The following is a 22,655-nucleotide window of genomic DNA, read 5'->3' on the forward strand; positions in this document are numbered from 1 at the left end:
TCTGCGTTAGCTCTTGCTACCGCTAGTTTATTTAACAGGGGAACATGGACTAATCATCAGCATAAGTGATTGCCTTACATAGCCAGGAGATAAAAAGGTTTTAGTCAATACTGATTATTAATTATTTGCAGTTGTCATTTAGCCAGAATAATTCACTGGGCTTTCAATCCCCCTCTTCTAAATATGCATGTGTCAGTGTAAGTATACTTTGAAACACATACTAGAACTAACATTATCTATGATAAATATACCCTTCCAGTTTTCAGCAAATATTTTTGGGAAGGGAGCATTGATAAAACAGGATGAGTTAATCATACTGGTTGTTATTTGTGCAAGTCCCCCATCTGGTTTGATCAGTTTTCATCTCTCTCCTCACATATCTCTCTTCTTCTATTGACAGTGATTCTAAAATTTTAAATGTATATTTGTTAAAATTGTGTGAATATATTTTAAATTTACATTAACAACATTTAAAAGCTTTTTGCTGATTAATATGGTATTAAGATCTATCCTTGATGCTACTTTGTGAAACTCTAGTACACTTCTCTCTGCAACATTTTTGTTTAAACAGCTACTCAGTTCAGTTCAGTTCAGCTCAGTCATGTCCGACTCTTTGCGACCCCATGAACTGCAGCACACCAGGCCTCCCTGTCTATCACCAACACCCAGAGTCCATCCAAACCCATGTCCATTGTGTTGGTGATGCCATCCAACCATCTCACCCTGTGTCATCCCCTTCTCCTCCTGCCCAAAACCTTGCCCAGCATCAGGGCCTTTTCAAATGACTCAAATTTTCACATCAGGTGGCCAAAATAGTGGAGTTTCAGCTTCAACATCAACCCTTTCAATGAACACGCAGGACTGATCTCCTTTAGGATGGACTGGTTGAATCTCTGTGCAGCCCAATGGACTCTCGGGAGTCTTCTCCAACACCACAGTTCAAAGCATCAGTTCTTCGGCGCTCAGCTTTCTTTATGGTCCAACTCTCACATCCATACGTGACCATTGGAAAAACCATAGACTTGACTAGATGGACCTTTATTGGCAAAGTAATGTCTCTGCTTTTGATTATGCTATCTAGGTTGGTCATAACTTTCCTTCCAAGGAGTAAGCGTCTTTTAATTTCATGGCTGCAGTCACCATATGCAGTGATTTTGGAGCCCAAAAAAATAAAGTCTGACACTGTTTCCACTGTTTCCCCATCTACTTCCCATGAAGTGATGGGGCCAGATGCCATGATCTTAGTTTTCTGAATGTTGAGCTTTAAGCCAAATTTTTCACTCTCCTCTTTCACTTTCATCAAGAGACTCTTTAGTTCTTCTTCACTTTCTGTCACAAGGGTGGTGTCATCTGCATATCTGAGGTTATTGATAATTCTGGCAATCTTGATTCCAGCTTGTGCTTCCTCCAGCTCAGCATTTCTCATGATATACTGTGCATATAAGTTAAATAAGCAGGGTGACAATATACAGCCTAAACATACTACTTTTCCTACTGGGAACCAGCCTGTTTTTCAATGCCCAGTTCTAACTGTTGCTTCCTGACGTACATACAGGTTTCTCAAGAGGCAGGTCAGGTGGTCTGGTATTCCATCTCTTTCAGAATTTTCCACAGTTTATTGTGATCCACACAGTCAAAGGCTTTGGCATAGTCAATAAAGCAAAAGCAGATGTTTTTCTGGAACTCTCTTGCTTTTTTGACTATCCAGTGGATGTTGTAAATTTGATCTGTGGTTCCTCTGCCTTTTCTAAAACCAGCTTGAACATCTGGAAATTTACAGTTCATGTATTGCTGAAGCCTGGCTTTGAGAATTTTAAGCTTTACTTTACTAGCATGTGAGATGAGTGCAATTGTGCAGTAGTTTGAGCATTCTTTGGTGTTGCCTTTCTTTGGGATTGGAATGAAAACTGACCTTTTCCAGTCCTGTGGCCACTACTGAGTTTTCCAAACTTGCTGGCATATTAAGTGTAGTACTTTCACAGTGTCATCTTTCAGGTTTTGAAATAGCTCAACTGGAATTCCATCACCTCCACTAGCTTTGTTCGTAGTGATGCTTCCTAAGGCCCACTTGACTTCACATTCCAGGATGTCTGGCTCTAGGTGAGTGATCACACCATCGTGATTATCTTGGTCGTGAAGATCTTTTTTGTACAGTTCTTCTGTGTATTCTTGCCACCTCTTCTTAATATCTTCTGCTTCTGTTAGGCCCCTACCATTTCTGTCCTTTATTGTGCCCATCTTTGCATGAAATGTTCCCTTGGTATCTTTAATTTTCTTGAAGAGATCTCTGGTCTTTCCCATTCTATTGTTTTCCTCTATTTCTTTGCACTGATGGCTGAGGAAGGCTTTCTTATCTCTCCTTGCTATTCTTTGAAATTCTGCATTCAAAGAGGTATATATTTCCTTTTTTCTTTGCTTTTTGCTTCCCTTCTTTTCACAGCTATTTGTAAGGCCTTCTCAAACAGCCAGTTTGCTTTTTTTGCATTTCATTTCCATGGGGATGGTCTTGATTCCTGTCTCCTGTACAATGTCATGAACTTCCGTCCATAATTCATCAGGAACTCTGTCTATCAGATCTAGTGTCTTAAATCTATTTCTCACTTCCAGTGTATAGTCATAAGGCTCAAGTGGTTTTTAACTCTGTTACACATATTTTAACATCTATGTGCTAGCTATCCAACTTTGGAGAAATTCTTATTTGAAGTTTTGGAGTACTGAAAACTGTTAAGCCTTTGTAATATCTTGATTCCCAGGTCACTCAGTAGTAAAGAATCTGCCTGCAATGCAAGAGACATGGGTTCAGTCCTTGAGTTGGGAAAATCCCCTGGAGAAGGAAATGGCAACCCACTCCTGTATTTTTGCCCGGGAAATACTCATGGACAGAGGAGCTTGAGGGCTACAGTCCGTGGGGTAGCAAAAGAGTTGGACACAACTTAGTAACTAAACAACAACACTATTTTGATTCAGTCAAGATTGAAAACTAACAGTAGTTAGTTACAGTTATACATAAATCCTTGTATCTTAATCCATAGTTTTTTATGTTACAGTGCCTTAACAATCCAATTGAACCAGCTTTCTTTAATATTATTAGCATCCACCAAATGCTTATTTTCTAAACATTAAACTTGGTCATACTTTCTACCCAACCTTATATTAGTTACTCTTTTCTCGCCTTGAAACTTTACCTCATTTGCTTCTTTCCTCTTCTTGCCTCCTCAGTGCCTGAGACATAGACTTGGATGCAAGCATTTTTTTTTTTTCCCCAGTGTTATCTCAGAAAGGAGGGAATAGAGAGACTGAGAATGATCAGTTGAAGGAAAAAAGTGATTAAAGAATGCATCCTTGAACAGTTTATCATCATGAAAAATGGGACATTATCCTATTATTGACCCTGTATGAAACCATGTAAAATGTCCCACCTAATCACTTCTTTAGAGGATCAGAATATGAGGCAATTATCCAATAACTCCTGTAGCTTACTGGTTATGGGTTACCTCTAGAGATGTTAGGTAAGTTTCCCTCTTCACACACTGTCAGGCTGTGCCTGTGCCATTAGACAAGCAGTTGTCTGACATTGAAGAAAACATAAAAGTCTCCATTGAGTCTCTTGAGATGAGATACTGGGAGTTTTAAAATGCTGTCCCTCATAGCTGTGGTGGAACTAGATAAGCTAAGAAATGTGTTGTGAAACTCAAGAAGTATCTGCCTTCAACAGGTTTCTCTTCTTCCGATCCTACTCTTTGCTTTTTCTTTTCTTCCTGCCTAAATAAAACATATGATCCAGGTAAATGTATAGATCAAATAATGGGCAAGATCCAATTACCTACCACTAATGGGATCATGGTATAATAGGAAAGGCAGAGCAAACCATTTTAATCTGAACTGGTAGTCGAGAATATATGCAAACAAGATCACTGAAAACATTGCATCTATGTAACCTTGGGAGAATCACAGAGCCTTGAAAGGACTTGCCTCTGAGATGTAACTTCAGTAGTGCTTACGAGAAAACCTATGTCAAAAAAATAGTTGTTTCATCATGCACGCATACATTCTTTTCTTTTTATATGCCTGAAAAAAAATTCCACTCTTGACCTTATGGCTCTATATGTTTCTGCATTCTCATTCTATAAAATTTATTTTTTTTTAATTTATGTAATTATTTGATTAATGTTTGGCTCCCATAATAGACTAGGACCACTAGAAAAGAGATTGTATCTGTTTTCACTTACCTTTTTTGAATTTCAAGCCCTGACCTAGTGCCTGACACACAGATACATAAAAAAATAAAGCAAAGTTAAAATGAAAGAACCAAGAATTCTATGGTTCAGTCTTCCTTTTACTGTAAATTTGCTCTGTGACCTTCGGAAGGTCACTTGGTATTATAGGTATCAGTGCTCACATTTGGTCACTAGACTTAGTGATCTAAAATGGATCCTCTAACTCAATCTTCTATGACTCAAATAATGTGAAGGCAAATTTGGCATTTCAATAAATTGATGATAGCCATTCTTTACTGATGCATCTATCTTAGAAAAGAAGTGACCATCTTATGTTTACATGGCAATAGTAAACATAGTAAACATATGTGACCATAACTCACCTCTACATAATTTCAAATCTCTTTTGCTCCTACCCTCCACATATACTATACTTCTATACAGTAAGTCCTCTACATATACACCTTCAAGTTGTGAACTTTCAAAGATGCATACATGCATTCCATCAGCATCAAGTTGCCCTGTAACTTATTGCTAACAATCCTTAGCTCTACAATCACCCACCTCCTCTCTCTCCTCCAGGCATTAACTCTTTTTGCCGTTCACTTGATGCCAGCACCTGTATGCCAGCTGGTGTACTGTGCTACTGTACTTTTCAAGGTATTGTACTGTAAGATTAAAAGTATTCTCTTTATTTTTGTGTTTTTTTATGTATTATTTGTGTGAAAACTATTTTCAACCTATTATTTACTAGTTTAAATGGTACACTATAGTACTTTATAGCCAATTGTGTTAGCTGGGTACCTGGGCTAACTTTGTTGGACTTACGAACCAATCAGACTTACAAATGTGCTCTTAGAATGGTACTCATTTGTATGTGGGGGATTTAATGTATATATGCATGCTCAGTGGCTTCAGTCATATCCAACTGTTTGTGACCCTATGGCCTATAGCCTACCAGGCTCCTCTGTCCATGAGATTGTCCAGGCAAGACTAATGAAGGGTTGCCATGCCCTCCTCCAGAGGATCTTCCCTACGCCAGGATCAAACATGTGTCTCCTGCAACTTCTGCATTGCTGGCAGATCCTCTAGCACTGAGAAACTTTTTTTTTTTTTTTGAAGGTCAGAATAGCATGAATATGAGCACACTTCCATTAAAAAAAAAAGGTATCAGTCTTAGAGTCCCAAGCCTCCACCAAGTGGTACCTAATCAGAATATATTTAGAGCCAGTGTATCTTTTGTTCTTTATATTAAAAAAAAACTACATTAAAAAAAAGATGTTGGATTGCCATGTTAAATATAAATCAGTAATGCCAGAGTTGAGATATAATGTCTGGTCAACTCCTCTTTGTTTGGCTGAGCCATGGAGCCGCAGATCCACGTCAGCATCCTCTAGGAAAGTTAGAGAAAAAACAGACTTTCTGATAAATTCACTTTCAAACATAGACTATCAGTGGGATGCTTTTAAAAGCTAAATCCTCAGCAGTAGAAAGTGACACGATACTTATCAGAAGAGCCTTCCTTCATGAATTCAGGCCTCTGGCTCCTCTACTGTATATCTATTCACATAGAAAAAGAGGCCACACATCCACAGTGAATGTATATTAGCATATAGAGAAGGAAGGACATATCCATACAGGGTGTGAATTCACAACTAAAGAAGAAAGAACACTCTGACAGAAAACATCTAGCGAGCTAAACATATGGCTTCAAACTTTCTGAGTTGTCAGCAGAATGTCCGATAGTGAAAATTATGTCAGCCTTTCCCCCTAGAAATCACTCCATAAAAATTTAACTCTGTACCATTTCAAATTCATCTGAGGAAAAGAGAGATAAAGTACCCTTAAATCAAAGAGATTTATGTATTCCAATAAAACTGCAAGATTTTGTTTTGATAGGAATAATGCAAGAACCAACAAATTAAATGCTCTTGAGGAATGATTATGACTGTAGGAGTTATTTTGTTTTTATCAGGATTGAATAGCTGTAACTTGTCTCTTACAATTGTACAGATTGCTGTGGTATTGATAAGTGGCTTATGAGAAATGGTGTTGAATTGGAGAAAAGTTTAATTTACTTTTAATTTCATAAATCTGACTTAACATCTTGAGTTGTAGTTATTTATTATTTACCAGCCATGATACAAAGTAACCTGCCACCAGGGACAGGGACATCAATAATGCCCCTTACGAAGATCACTGTCATTGGAAGGAATGGCATACATTCCACTCGGATGTCAGTGATGAGTAAATTTGAAAATTGCCTCTGACCTCTCAGGGAGTTTCAGCTTTTACACACTTATGCTTCCTGAGGGTCTTTCTCTGCACTTGGCATTCACTAAAGTGCCACAGAAGCAGAATGGACTGATCAAGTGATCTGGAGGCCAGTCAAGATAAATTAGATGCTTAATTTATATACCAGGCATTGCAGACAGACTAATTATAAAGAGACAGTTTGATAAAGTAATGTAAGACTCTGCACATATTAGTCAGAGCTTGCTTCCATGAAATTATTGCTGATATATTTGCTCTGCGCTTTGAGATTTTGTATGCACAATTGTGCAGTGAGCACTATGAAACACATTCTATAAATATATTAAAACTGTGCTATCTGCCAAACTTTTCTAATTTTATGCTGCCCACAAGAGAGGATTTTCCTTTGCTTTGTAACTTTTTTCTTAATATTCACTGAGATGGATGTGAAATAGTTGAGCAAGATGTCTAAAGATATAGTAGCTGAGGAAGATGATGAGAATACAATCATAATACGATAGAATCAATCACTAAAAAGTGGGGAAATAGGCCTCTTGAAAAATAATGCTAGAATTAAAGTTCTTGTCTCATGTCTTATAAATTCAGAGACTATACTAGATTTTGGGTTCCCCACAAGGCTCAGTGGTAAGGAATCGCCAGACAGTGCATAAGATGCACATTTAATCCCTGGGTCACAAAGATTCCCTGGAGAAGGAAATGGCAACCCACTCCAGTATTCTTGCGTGGGAAATTCCATGAACAAAGGAGCCCGGTGGGCTGCAGTCCATGGCTTTGCAGAGTCAGATATGACTTAGGGTCTAAACAACAACAACACTAGTGTTTAGAGAAACAGAGTGCAAAACAACAGTTATAGAGAAGAAGTTTTGGGAGGCTACTGGTGTTATATTGCAAAAACACAGGAATAAAGAAGACTGTATTCCAGACCTTTCTGTTTGTGTACAGTGGCTAATAGAGGCAACCAATAGTTCATGTTCTTGGAAAAACTTTAAGCATTGTAATTGAAATGTAAGCTTAAGTTAGTTGCCTAAGGGGAGATGAGGAATTGAGGTCACGACACGAATGAGTGACTTCACTTTCACTTTTTACTTTCATGCATTGGAGAAAGAAATGGCAGCCTACTCCAGTGTTCTTGCCTGGAGAATCCCAGGGATGGGGGAGCCTGGTGTGCTGCCATCTGTGGGGTTGCACAGAGTCGGACATGACTGAAGTGACTTATCAGCAACTTAAATACTGGTGATAGCAAACAGCCTCTTCCAACAGCACAAGAGAAGACTCTACACATGGACATCACCAGATGGTCAACACTGATATCAGACTAATTATATTCCTTGCAGCCAAAGATGGAGAAGCTCTATACAGTCAGCAAAAACAAGACTAGGAGGTGACTGTGACTCAGATCATGAACTCCTTATTGCTAAATTCAATTTCTTAAATTGAAGAAAGTAGGGAAAACCACTAGACCATTCAGATATGACCTAAATCAAATCCCTTAGGATTATACAGTGGAAGTGATAAACAGATTTAAAGGACTAGATCTGATAGAGTGCCTGATGAACTATGGACAGAGGTTCATGTGCAGGAGACAAGGTCAAGACCATTCCCAAGGAAAAGAAGTGCAAAAAAGCAAACTGGCTGTCTGAGAAGGCCTTAAAATAGCTGTGAAAAGAATAGAAGCAAAAGGCAAAGGAGAAAAGGAAAGATATACCCATCTGAATGCAGAGTTCCAAAGAATAACAAGAAGAGATAAGAAAGCCTTCCTCAGTGATCAGTGCAAAGAAATAGAGGAAAACAATAGAATGGGAAAGATTAGAGATCTCTTCAAGAAAATTAGAGATACCAAGGGAACATTTCATGGAAATATGGGTTCAATAACAAACAGAAAAGATACGGAACTAACAGAAGCAGAAGATATTAAGAAGAGGTGGCAAGAATACACAGAAGAACTGTACAAAAAAGATCTTCATGACCCAGATAATCACAATGGTGTGATCACTCACCTAGAGCCAGACATCCTGGAATGTGAAGTCAAGTGGGCCTTAGGAAGCATCACTATGAACAAAGCTAGTGGAGGTGATGGAATCCCAGTTGAGCTATTTCAAATCCCAAACGATGATGCTGTGAAGTGCTGCACTCAATATGCCAGCAAGTTTAGAAAACTCAGCAGAGGCCACAGGATTAGAAAAGATCAGATTTCATCCAGTCCCAAAGAAAGGCAATGCCAGAGAATGCTCAGGCTACCACACAATTGCACTCGTCTCACACACTAGTAAACTAATGCTCAAAATTCTCCAAGCCAGGCTTCAGCAGTATGTGACCCATGAACTTCCAGATGATCAAGCTGATTTTAGAAAGGGTAGAGGAACCAGAGATCAAATTGCCAACATCAACTGGATCATCAAAAAAGCAAGAGAGTTCCAGAAAAAAAAAAACCATCTATTTCTGCTTTATTGACTGTACCAAAGCCTTTGACTGTGTGGATCACAATAAACTGTTGAAAATTCTGAGAGTGATGGGAATATCAGACCACTTGACCTGCCTCTTGAGAAACCTGTATGCAGATCAGGAAACAACAGTTAGAACTGGACATGGAACAACAAACTGGTTCCAAATAGGAAAAGGAGTACGTCAAGGCTGTATATTGTCACCCTGCTTATTTAACTTATATGCAGAGTACATGATGAGAAACGCTGGACTGGAAGAAACACAAGCTGGAATCAAGATTGCCGGGAGAAATATCAATAACCTCAGATATGCAGATGACACCACCCTATGGCAGAAAGCAAAGAAAAACTAAAGAGCCTCTTGAAGAAAGTGAAAGAGGAGAGTGAAAAAGTTGGCTTAAAGCTCAACATTCAGAAAACGAAGATCATGGCATCTGGTCCCATCACTTCATGGGAAATAGATGAGGAAACAGTGGAAACAGTGACAGATTCTTTTTTTTTTTTTTTGCTCCAAAATCACTGCAGATGGTGACTGTAGCCATGAAATTAAAAGATGCTTACTCCTTGGAAGAAAAGTTATGACCAACCTAGATAGCATATTAAAAAGCAGAGACCTTACTTTTCCAACAAAGGTCCGTCTAGTCAAGGCTGTGTTTTTTCCAGTAGTCATGTATGAATGTGAGAGTTGGACTATAAAGAATGCTGAGCACTGAAGCAGTGATGCTTTTAAACTGTGGTGTTGGAGAAGACTCTTGAGAGTCCCTTGGACTGCAAGGAGATCCAACCAGTCTATCCTAAAGGGGATTAGTTCTGAGTATTCATTAGAAGGACTGATGTTGAAGCTGAAACTCCAATACTTTAGCCACCTGATGTGAAAAGCTGACTCATTTGAAAAGACTCTGATGCTGGGAAAGATTGAAGGTGGGAAAAGAAGGGGACGACAGAGGATGAGATAGTTGGATGGCATGACTGACTCAATGGACATGAGTTTTAGTGCACTCCAGGAGTTGGTGATGGACAGGGAGGCCTGGCATGATGCAGTTCATGGGGTCCCAAAGAGTCAGACATGACTGAGTGACTAAACTGAACAGAACTGATCTTAAATACCGACTTTAAAAAATGCCACTGTAAAATCAATGGTGTGAGACATGGTATACTTGGGGGAGAGAAGAGTATCAGGTTGTTAAAGAGAAGTTCAAAGGTCTACACAGAGAACAGAAAGAGATTTTGTAATTACAGGTGATTACATAATGTTTTTAAAAATTCCCTGGTATGGGATGGTACCATCAGAATCACAGTGGGTATTAGTGTTAACATTGTGAACTGAACGAAATCTCTTGATTTATCTCTAGAGAAAAATATTTAAAATGAACCAACAAAACATGTCCAGAAGGTCATTGTAGTCAATGCACTAGGGACAGAATTTCTCAATTAGATACCCACTGCCTATAGCCAAAAGGAAAGTAAGCCTAAATGAAGTTACTCAGATTGTCCCGTAGGTTTTGCTGCACATGTTGTGGCTACTTCAAGTGAATGGTACCTGACATCTAGTATCTAAGTCATTGTACACATTTGCTCCTTAGGTTTTAAAAGATACTTCCATGCCTGCCTGAACCTCTTAGAGTAAGAACCTTATTCTTTTTTAACTTTGAGTTGAAGGCTGCCTTGAGGCTCCATAGAAGTTTTGAAGTTAATTGTCTGAAAGCAGTTTTCTCTAGAATTTCAGAAGAAAATTCAAATTAACAGTGTCCAATTTCTCAGGGTGGAGAGTGCATTAAATCCCTGAACATTCAAATTAAGCTCTGAAAACTTCCTGTTCACTCTATGTTTTGCCTTTATAAGATTCTGGAGTATCTGATATCTCCTCCTCGCTGTGTAAACTGATCAAAAAAATAATTATGTCCACAAACAAGTGATTTTATGTCCCTGGACCCTGTGACATTTGCATACCAATGAAGTTTCCTTGACAATGTATCATGTGTTCAAGTCTCTCCTTCCTCCAGGACTTGTATCAGCGTAAACCCTCTTTGAAAACAACAACGAAGTCCTACATTTAAATTCCTTTCTGGGTCAGAGGCCACTGATTACAAGTACATGCTGGGAGGTATATAGTCTTCTCAATAAAAATAAAAGATCAGTAGGGTTAGACATTCCTGGTTCAAATCCCAGTACTGTATTTTGAACAATATAATCATAGACATATTATTTTTTAAATGTCAGATTTTCATTTTGTTAAATCATTTCCTTTTTTGGTAAAATGGCAATGATAATTCTTACATCATCGGACTATAAGGGAAACTAAATGACATAGTATATGCAAAATATTTAATAATATGTTTGATACATAATTAGAATTCAGCAAGTTTACAGATTCTATATACTTCTCACCAAAACTGTTTTTTCCAGGAACATATATGGTTTATATTTAAAATAAAATAGAGAGTGGGTTCTCTACTATCTCAAATGTACAGTGTTCTTGTTTACATAAGAGTTTTCCATTTCTGTTTATCAGAACAGCTAGAGATGGTATTCCTGAGATATTTTACCTTGCATTTGACACAATCTTTAACTTAATAATATCATCTTTGTCTTTATGTCCAAGACATTCTCTCCATCCATGTAAAACTCAGGTAGGACACATAAACTTCCCTTCCCTTGCTTCTTTATCTAAAGAAGGTGGTAGCAAGATTTGTCCCCCAATACTACTATTCTATGACTTTTAGTTACTAAACTTAAAAATGCCTTAGTTTTTCAAATAAAAATTAACTTTAATATGCTGTTTTGTCTACTAAACTATTTTTATCCTTAATGTGTTTCCAAGTTGACTCTCTAGCCTAATGACATAGAAATGACTAATTCCTCTGGAATAAGAAAGCAATCAGTAGATTAAATACTCCTCTGCCTGTATTCCAAACTCAAAATTGCTTGTTGGATGTAAGAATTGAATGATGGTATGATTACAATCTACAGTACATTTATTCATTCATTCAAAATTTATATGAGTGCCTATTATGTGCCAGATACTATGGTGATGCTAATAAATATGTATATATAATATATATGTACACACATATATACATGTGTAGTATATATATAATTATATGTGTATATATATATCTTTATAGTTCATAAAGTGCTTTTGATTATCTCATTTAATATTTATAATAATTCAATGGGGAAGGGGAATGATCCCCAATTTTAAGATAAAGAAGCTAATTATAGGAGAGGTCAAGTAATTTTCCTAGCATTCTATAATTAAGTAATAGACAGAAATTGAATGTAATCTGTTAACATTTTATGTTATTTCTGATTAAATTACACTTATTTTAGGACCTTTGTTTGTTTATATGTTTGTCGAATAAACTACATAGTCAGAAAAACCTAGCTCAGTGCATGTATATTTCCACAAGTAAACTTTAAGATAAAAAATCTGCTATTTTCTCTGTCAGCCTTAGACACATGTACTTCTGGCTGGTGAGCTAATGCATAGTAAATCCATGTGGTATGCAGAATTGGAGGTCCTATGGAAATACTTGTTTCTTTTTAGCTAATATGTAATGAGTTTAGATTGTCTGACTAATGAAGCATAGAATGCACTATTTCTCTCTAAATGGTGCTATTTCAACACTCAGCCTGGAACTTTATCAGAAATGCAAATTTAGACACAGAGCTGTCTATGCATCTGCTTTGTTGCATAGCCTCTGTGAATGTTTTTTCATTCTTTCTTTTGGCAAACCTGAAGATTTGAGAACCAAAAAAAAAAATGGTCAAGATCACATATTAATAAATGATGGACTGGGACTCAAATTTATTTCTTCTTGGTTTCTTAATCATCACTCCTCTCCCATATAGTGATCTCATTGATTATCATCTCATTACAGAGAAGAGGGAACTTTCTTCATCTCTGATGCCTCAGTGCCAGGTGTACAGTCAGCGCCTAATAAATAGATGTTGACTTGTCTGTATGAATGGACTTTTCTTTCTAGCATCATATACTGGTATACTATTATATTTCCTGGAGCCAGAGCTTTTGAACTGGATGAGTTTGTGATGGTTGTCATGTCATGCTACACTGGATGGACTTTAAAAGCCTGTTTATAGCAGACTAATCCAGTGAGTGATCGTTCTATGCTTAAAACTGTCTCACTGAACTCATAGCATCTGATGCAGCCTATTCCATTTTCTGGTGTACCTGCACCCACATGCATACACGCATGCCTAAAGGGTGTTGTTTTTAATATTATGAATTGAAATCTGTCCCTTAAAATTTAACTTCTTTTTCCTAAATCTTATGTTGGAAGAAACATGCAGTTTAATCATTACAATATCTCTCTCTCCTATATTGAAGTATTTTCAAGTTGTAATCCTTTAAATACAAGGCCAGAGAGGTACTTTTTTTTTTTTTTCTAAAAATATCTTCCTTTTACCCTCATGAGCACAAGTAACATCAAGACCAAGGACTAATCTACTGTACACTGTCTCCCATGAAATTTAAATTTAAATGGAAAAAAAAAGGATGATTAACTAAAGACATGAATAATGAAATAATGCATTATATAATTGCTAATAAACATTGGTAAATATTTAAAGGTACAATTACCTATGATTTTTCTCATCCAAAAGAATATTACAATGGATACAATTTTCTGTACTTAGAAATTTATTACAACACTATTCATTATAGAACTTATCTTTTAAAATTCAAAAGATTTTCTCTATAAATATATTCTATTATATATTAAGTTCAAATATTTAGTTTATTTTATATATATATATATAATTGATGTATGGGCATCCTCAGTGACTCAGCAGTAAAGAATCTGCCTGCAGTGAGGAGACACGGGTTCAATTCCTGGTTTGGGAAGATTCCCTCAAGGAGGGCAAAACAACTCACTCCAGTATTCTTGCCTATAGCTGTGTTTGAAAGTGAAAGTTAAAGTCACTCAGTCCTATCTGGCTCTTTTGTGACCCCATGGACTATACAGTCCATGGAGTTCTCTAGGCCACAATACTGGACTGGGTAGCCTTTCCCTTCTCCAGGGAATCTTCCCAACCCAGGAATTGAACCAAGTTCTTACTCACTGCAGGCAGATTCTTTACCAGCTGACACATAAGGGAAGCCCAAGAATACTGGAGTGGGTAGCCCATCCCTCTCCAGTGGAACTTGCTAGTTTTAGCAGACATTTGGTCCTGTCCAAAAAGATCCATAGAGACATATGTTCCATACCAAAAGGTCCTTGGTTGTTTGTCCTATCCAAAACTACTTGGCATGGACCAAATGTGCTCATGTACTTTTTGGATAGGGCCCAATTTCAACTACCTTTTGGTGTGAACTGAATTTTTTATTGATCAGGTGTCTCATGGACCAAATGTCTGTGGATATTTTGGCCACGACCAAATGTCCATCAAAGTAAAGCCATACCAAACTTATTGGTCATCCCTTGAATGAAGCAAGCCAAGTATACCTTATTTAGTTTTGACTTTTCTTAGTTTTTTTTTTTTTTACTTAGAGTCATTATAAACTAAAAATTTCACGCATCAGCTCTTATACCTACCAGTTTATTTTTTAATTTACTAGTTGGTATGAATCTGTTGAGAACATTTTAACACTTTTGAGATCTTTGAGCATATGCTCTGTAAAATTGTAATATCATTACCTCTCTGATTAATTCTGTGTTATTTTCACACAGAATATTTTCTCTAGTCTAAATGCAAGTATATTATGAATTAAAATTATTAACTATTATTATTAGGATTAATCATTTTCATCATAGCTTGAGTAATGGATGAGTCTGATTCTCTACTGGAAACAAAAAGATTAAGAAGAGGTTTTTTAAATTACTTTTTTTTTAAAGTACATTTCATTTGTGAGATCGGTACTATTGTTTCTACTTTCAAATAAGTGAACACAGAGAGGATAGCAAATTTTATTAAGGCTATATAGATTATATATAAATGACACCACCAGAATTTGAATTTGAACTTCACTGTATTAAAATCCATCCTATCAATCATTATTCTGTACTTCCGCTCTCACGTCTCTTTGGAAGTGAGGCCAAGAGTCTCACACTGCCCTGCACAGGCTTATCCTCTCTTATGTGGGCTCCGCACATCATATTTCTTTCTTCTTCCACAGCCTGTTCCCAAGCAAATAGGGACACATTCTCCCATGCTCCATCTGGAGACTCAAACTCACTCTACATTTTTGTTCTCTCTTTTTCACTCATTTTTATATTATCTGTCCCACGTTTACCACTATGGCTCATATACATTAGCTGTTGAGAAACATACAGGTAGGATAAACATATTCTTCAGATATATTTTTATTATCTGTTGATCTTCAAATTATCTGTTTTATATAAATTCTGAAGATATTTTAAATTATGACCTGAAACCTGTGAGAACAGCTCCTCAGTTCTGAATAACTGAAAGAAAAAAAAAAAAAACAGCACCCTATTTCTCTCTCTGTTGCTTTATTTCTATCTCTGTATGCCCATATATCTATATTTTGCTATCAAACTCATAGAGTTCAAAAGCAACACTGGCTCCCAGTGAATGTTCCCATAGCAATATTAGCAAAGTTCCATTGCTGCTGGCTCAGTGCTTATTTGAATGGGCCAGCAGGACCATTTCCTCTTATGTTACAGGTTTCAGTGCACAGCAGAGAACAACTAAGGCTGCATGGGCACTTATCTGAGTGCCTCTTCACAGAGGTTACCTAAGGAAACAAGAAATTGGGAACCAGATACATGTCCCTTTTACAGCTTCAAAGGAAGACCTTTATGCTTATTGGAAGAATTTTTATTTTTAATTGCCAAGGACAAGAATCTGGCAGAATCAAATTAAAAAAGGAAAATTAAATGCTGTCACCAATCAGGACTTTCTAAGGCGGCACCACATCAGAACATTGTCAGTGCCAGTTCTGTGCCAGGGGAAGAATTACCAGAACACATCACTAAATGTTCCCTGGAGAACCACAGAGGTTGTTAAGGCAGGCAGGCAGGCAGACCTGTATGTATATCTGGGTTTTGCCTTTTAGTGCTGTTTTAGTCTGGACTCTAGTGAAAGCAGACACTGACAAAGGATTTAAGAAAAGGAGATTCCAGGAAGTACCAGTAGGGGAGTGAGCAAGAGACACTGGGAAGCATAAAGATTCAACTAAGCATGCATTATACAATAGATTAGAGTTATGTGCAAATGTAACTCATTTCATTTTCATGGGGAAACCAAGAGACAGTGAGGATCATGCTTTACTGTTCTCCACCAGAAGGGCAAAGAAGCTAGATTTATGCTTCCAACGTCCATCTGTTATTGTCTGAGTCATATTCCTGAGACTATTAACACCCTGGCACTTCTGGTCTAACCAATGAACAGATGAGCAAAAGCTCAAAGGTGGGGAGTTGCATTGGGATCCCATGTCGTGTAAATATGGGTGAGGTTCCTACAGTGCCTGCTCTACTAGGTTGGTGACATAACTTCTCTCACTTTCATCTGTAAAAAAAAAGGGCACAATTGTCAGAATTTCACAGAATTTTCAAAGGTGAGTTGGCATTGCATGAGTAAGATGCTTAACACAGTATCTCATGTAAAAGGGCGCAAATGGAAAAATATGCCTGTTTCACTTTTAAAAGATAGTTGACAAAAGATATGTTTAAATCTATTTAGGAAACTCTGAAAAAGTTTAAAGGCAGTCAGTTCCCTGAACCACATGATTAAACTTTGTGCAAAATAATATTTGAAGTGCTTTCATCTAGGGAAAGAAGTGCTCTATTTGCAGGTGGGTTTAGGTATAGGGGTGAATTATGAGTCCACTTACTAAGTAGTAAATGTGTATTAACTCTTGGGAAAGAAAAGGTCAAGTAGAAGGAGGGAGGAAGTGAATTAATTACAAAGCGTCTTGCTAAGTAATTGTAAGAACTTAGGAAAAGGCTAAAGGAATTATGCTGCCAGACGCTGAATGTGGCCATGTCTGTGTTGAGCAAGTAGGCCAATTTACTTAACCAAGGGAAGAAATAAAGGATACAAAAAAAGGAGAGAGAGCCAGAAACAATGAAATCATTAGCTGTCTCTCGGTGCATTTATCTAGCAGAATTATTTGTTCCTTGTAGAGATGCTCTCTGTAGGCACCTATGTGTGTACTGCTTATGTTTAAGTTATCAACAATATGTTAAAAAGAACTCTTCCTTGGATTCCATGGCTGTGTACCTTTCATGTATAGCAAAAAAAAACAAAAACACATTATAAAAGCAAACCCCAATCCAAAATAAAATAACTTTAAGTGGACTAGAGTATTTTGTTTGATATAACTAGGTAAATTAAATGTTCTTCTAGCACTATTTCCCAGCTACTGTCCATGGGATAGCAAAGAGTTGGACCTGACTGAGTGAGTAACACACACACACACACACACACACACACACACACACACAGAGGACTATTTCAAACTCAAAGTTTAATGTGAGGCTCATCTGAGGTTTGAAATTTGGTAACATAGTTTTCCATGTGAAACATACAAAAAGATGCAGAGACCTGAGTTCAAATTATGGCTGTGTCCTTTAACACACATTAGACAGTAACATAACCTCTGTAAGCCTCTTTTCCAGGATTACATGGTATGAGTCATACATATTACCTTGGATGAAAGATGCCTTTGCCATTCCACTTGAGCACAATCCAACTCTTCCTGGTGCTTATAGCATCATAACTCAGATAATTCGTTTGATCAATGCATGTGTAGGATTTTTCATAGTTCAATGCATGACAAATGACATAGTTTTCATACATGGGCTATGCTCAACAAATTACTATGTGGTACAAATTTATAGATTTACAAATTGTATACTACCAGCTATATTATGTATATAGTCATTTATTTACAATATTTATCAATAAACCATCATATATAGGACTCTGTTCAGGGACCACAGAAAAAATGCAGTTAAGATGTAGCCATAGTCCAAAAGTTGATTTTTTTATTAAGAAATATGTTTATAAAATAAACTATATAATGAATTATAACAGGAAGAATACAGTTGGAAATGTTTGAAGGAAAAATATAAAGAATTAATGACTGTGATATCTAGAGGTGACTCTATTGGTATCAGTAGCATATATCAAGATAAAAACCAGAATCTGGAGCCACAGTCTTTGCATTTGAACTCCAGTTCTGCCAGTTATCATTATTACTTTGGGCAAGTCAGTTAACTTATATATGCTTAAAGTTTCTTCATGTTTAGAAAGAGATTCTTACATGGAGTGCATTTTTCTTTAATACAGGGCAAGCAATTAGTACAGTGTATGGAATGTGGCAAAGGCTAATTAAGTGTTTACCTTTACTGAAAGTGAAAGTGAAGTTGCTCAGTCATGTCTGACTGTTTGCCACCCCATGGACTGTAGCCTACTAGGCTCCTCTGTCCATGGTATTCTCCAGGCAAGAATACTAGAGTGGGTTGCCATTTCCTTCTCCAGGGGATCTTCCCAACCCAGGGATCAAACCCAGGTCTCCCGCATTGGAGGCAGATGCTTTAACCCCTGAGCCACCAGGGAAGCCCTAATTATTATTATTTACTAAATTTTGGATTAAGTGCTTTAACAACACCACCTAATCCTATAAGTATAATCCTATGAAGGAAGGCTGTTGTCATCTCCACTTTATGGATGAGTATACTTGGTTTAAGATATTATTTTAACTTGTCTAATTTTAGACAGATAATATATAGCTTCAGAGGGTGAGATGGTTGGATGGCATCTCTAATGCAATGAACATGAACTTGGGCAAACTTTTGGAGATGGTGACGGACAGGGAGGCCTGGTGTGCTGTAATTCAGGGGAGTCACAAAGAGTCAGACATGAATAACTGGGCGATTGACCAACAACAACAATATATAGTTGAGACAAGTTTTCTTTTATGTGATCCCATTTCAAGCTTCCAACCATATTGCTCTTTGAAAAAGTAAGCAAAGCAAGGAGTAAAGCCAGAATAATGTTTTTGCTGGAAATTCAGACTTGGACAAATGAAATACATGGTTTTGAAAAAAGGGTTAATAATCTTATAACTGTATCCAAAAAACAGTAGATGGGGCTCATAATCCATTTAGAAGATCTTTAAATGTTTGGGTGGTTGATAATGTAATCAAAGTTACATTAATAGTTAAGTTTTATGCATTATTTAAGAAAGTTAGAAAAAAATAACCCCTTTTTAAAATGACTTATTACTTTCCCCTATGTAACACTGAAATACATACTTAAAGTACATACATACTTATGAAATACATACATAAGCCAAGTATCTCTCCCCCTGTTTTTTTTTTTTAATCAACTCAAGAATATGAATAATTTAAGTTCCTGAAATCAAGGGAAGACTCAGGATCTGACAAGCAGTGGGATCTGACAAGCAGTGTCTGAATTCTAAGCAATCTCCTGTGAAAGTTCAGAAAAGCAAATTGGCTGATTCCAGTTAGGTAGAACTAGAAAGATGATCATTGAAGATCAGTTTTACCTTGAGGCTATGAAAGAATGCACAAACTACCATTCTTCTATAACGAGTGCTTCATTGAAAGTAGATTTAAAATACCTTTGCCCAGTATCTTTTATTTTACTTCCTTCAAATTTCTTTATTCTATTGGTGGCCATCCACTCAGTTACCTGTTCCAGAAATGATATTAAACATATTCAGCAGTAAGCAGTAAAAATATTCAGGCTAGCCCATCTTATAGAAAATACATAATCAGTGACTAAAGATGGGTTAATGGGACCTCTTGAATCTTGAATTGGAATTTGCCTTATATACAGCAATTAACATGTTTGAAAATTAGAATTAATAAATAATCATAGAAAGTTCAGCTTCAATCACCATTACAAATGTTTGTATTTATTGTTTACAGAACAATTGACATCTAATTAGCATGTTAAGAGCTGCTTGTGTTTAGATATTAATCAGACATCTTTTAAAATGTTAAGAGTTGTTTATTTAGGTAAGCTTGGTATAAGCATAATTGTAATTAACTTATACCACTTCAGGACTTATCTCTCATGTAACTGCTGGAGCCATAACCGTAAACGTCTTGTTTATTCATTTATTCATTCATTTAATAAAATGGTGTATCAGAAACCAATTACTTCTTAAAATACAGGAAAATTATTCCAGCCCCTATGGAAGGATGTTTGTCCATATCTTTATTACTTCAGAATTTGAAAAGAAAAAGTTTGGTGGGAGAGGTTTTGTAAATAAAACTGGCCATGCCTATAAAGCTTCTTCCAACTTTTAATACTCCTATAATACTTTGAACACAGTTTATTAGCTTTTAATACAATGTGTTATAATACTTTAAATAAGTTGACTCCATTACACTGTGAAATTTCAAACAATTATATTGAAATCTATTCCGGTTTGTATCCCCATTTCATAACATGATACCTGGAAAATAATAGGCATCGATAAAATCTATTAAAAAGAGTGAATTACCTACTGGTATGATCTACTGTTAAGAATGTGTATTTTAAGTCTCTTGGAAAATCCAAACTTTAGCATTAGACAGACCTGGAATGAGAAACATGGCACAACTCTGCTCTAACACACAGGGGAACTTTATGCAACATCAGACTCTCATCTCTGAAACAGGAATTACAGAATGGTGGTAAATATAGGCTGGAGAAGGGCATGGCCACCCACTCCAGTATTCATGCCTGGAGAATCCCATGGACAGAGAACCCTGGTAGTCTTCACTCCATAGGGTCGCATAGGGTTGGACACGACTGAAGTGACTTAGCACGCAGTGAGTATAGAATAGTAGTATCAGTTCAGTTCAGTCGCTCAGTCATGTCCAACTCTTTGCAACCCCGTGAATTGAAGCACCCCAGGCCTCCCTGTCCATCACCAACTCCTGGAGTTCACTCAGACTCACGTCCATTGAGTCAGTGATGCCATCCAGCCATCTCATCCTCTGTCGTCCCCTTCTCCCCCTGCCCCTAATCCCTCCCAGCATCAGAGTCTTTTCCAATGAGTCAACTCTTCACATGAGGTGGCCAAAGTACTGGAGTTTCAGCTTTAGCATCATTCCTTCCAAAGAAATCCCAGGGTTGATTTCCTTCAGAAGGAACTGGCTGGATCTCCTCACAGTCCAAGGGACTCTCAAGAGTCTTCTCCAACACCACAGTTCAAAAGCATCAATTCTTCGTCACTCAGCCTTCTTGACAGTCCAACTCTCACATCCATACATGACTACTGGAAAAACCACAGCCTTGACCAGATGGACGTTAGTCGGCAAAGTAATGTCTCTGCTTTTGAATATGCTATCTAGGTTGGTCATAACTTTTTTTCCAAGGAGTAAGTGTCTTTTAATTTCATGGCTGCAATCACCATCTGCAGTGATTTTGAAGCACCCCCAAAATAAACTCTGACACTGTTTCCACTGTTTCCCCATCTGTTTCCCATGAAGTGATGGGACCAGATGCCATGATCTTCGTTTTCTGAATGTTGAGCTTTAAGCCAACTTTTTCACTCTCCTCTTTCACTTTCATCAAGAGGCTTTTTATTCCCTCTTCACTTTCTGCCAAAGGGTGGTGTCATCTGCATATCTGAGGTTATTGATATTTCTCCTGGCAATCTTGATTCCAGCTTGTGTTTCTTCCAGTCCAGCATTTCTCATGATGTACTCTGCATATAAGTTAAATAAGTAGGGTGACAATATACAGCCTTGATGTACTCCTTTTCCTATTTGGAACCAGTCTGTTGTTCCATGTCCACTTCTAACTGTTGCTTCCTGACCTGCATACAGATTTCTCAAGAGGCAGGTCAGATGGTCTGGTATTCCCATCTCTTTCAGAATTTTCCACAGTATTTTTGTGATCCACACTGTCAAAGGCTTTGGCATAGTCAATAAAGCAGAAATAGAGGTTTTTTCTGGAACTCTCTTGCTTTTTCCATGATCCAGCGGATATTGGCAATTTGATCTCTGGTTCCTCTGCCTTTTCTAAAACCAGCTTGAACATCAGGAAGTTCGTGGTTCACATTTGCTGAAGCCTGGCTTGGAGAAATTTGAGCATTACTTTACTAGCATGTGAGATGAGTGCAATTGTGCAGTAGTTTGAGCATTCTTTGGCATTGCCTTTCTTTGGGATTAGAATGAAAACTGACCTTTTCCAGTCCTGTGGCCACTGCTGAGTTTTCCAAATTTGTTGGCATATTGAGTGCAGCACTTTGACAGCATCATCGTTTGGGATTTGAAATAGCTCAACTGGAATTCCATCACCTCCACTAGCTTTGTTAGTAGTGATGATTTCTAAGGCCCAAATGACTTCACATTCCAGGATGTCTGGCTCTAGATAGCATGTGGCAAATATAAAGACAAATATATGGCATGAAGTGAGTACTTGGGAGGTGGAATATTCTGTTATGTGTGTGTGTGTGTTTTTAATGTAGATACAAGGTAAACTTTCAAAATGAGATTGCATTTACAGAAAATCCACAGAAGTCCCAAGAGTTGTCTCCATGCGATAGCATTTGTCCAAAATCTGCTAGAAGGAAATATTAAGGAGGAGTTATTCTTAAGTTCATTTGGAATCTTCCAGTTATGTGGCTTTGGAGAGCAGTTTCACTGACTCTGCAGAAGCTTTTGCGCTCTGTTTGCACGTGGGTTAGAGAAGTTATTTGAATTTCAGTAGCTGTGTCCTATTCCATGTGTCTCAGGGGTATAGTTGTGTTTTCTCTGACTCAGAACCAGTG

This window comes from Ovis canadensis, chromosome 14 (assembly GCF_042477335.2).
Source record: "Ovis canadensis isolate MfBH-ARS-UI-01 breed Bighorn chromosome 14, ARS-UI_OviCan_v2, whole genome shotgun sequence".
NCBI lineage: Eukaryota > Metazoa > Chordata > Mammalia > Artiodactyla > Bovidae > Ovis > Ovis canadensis.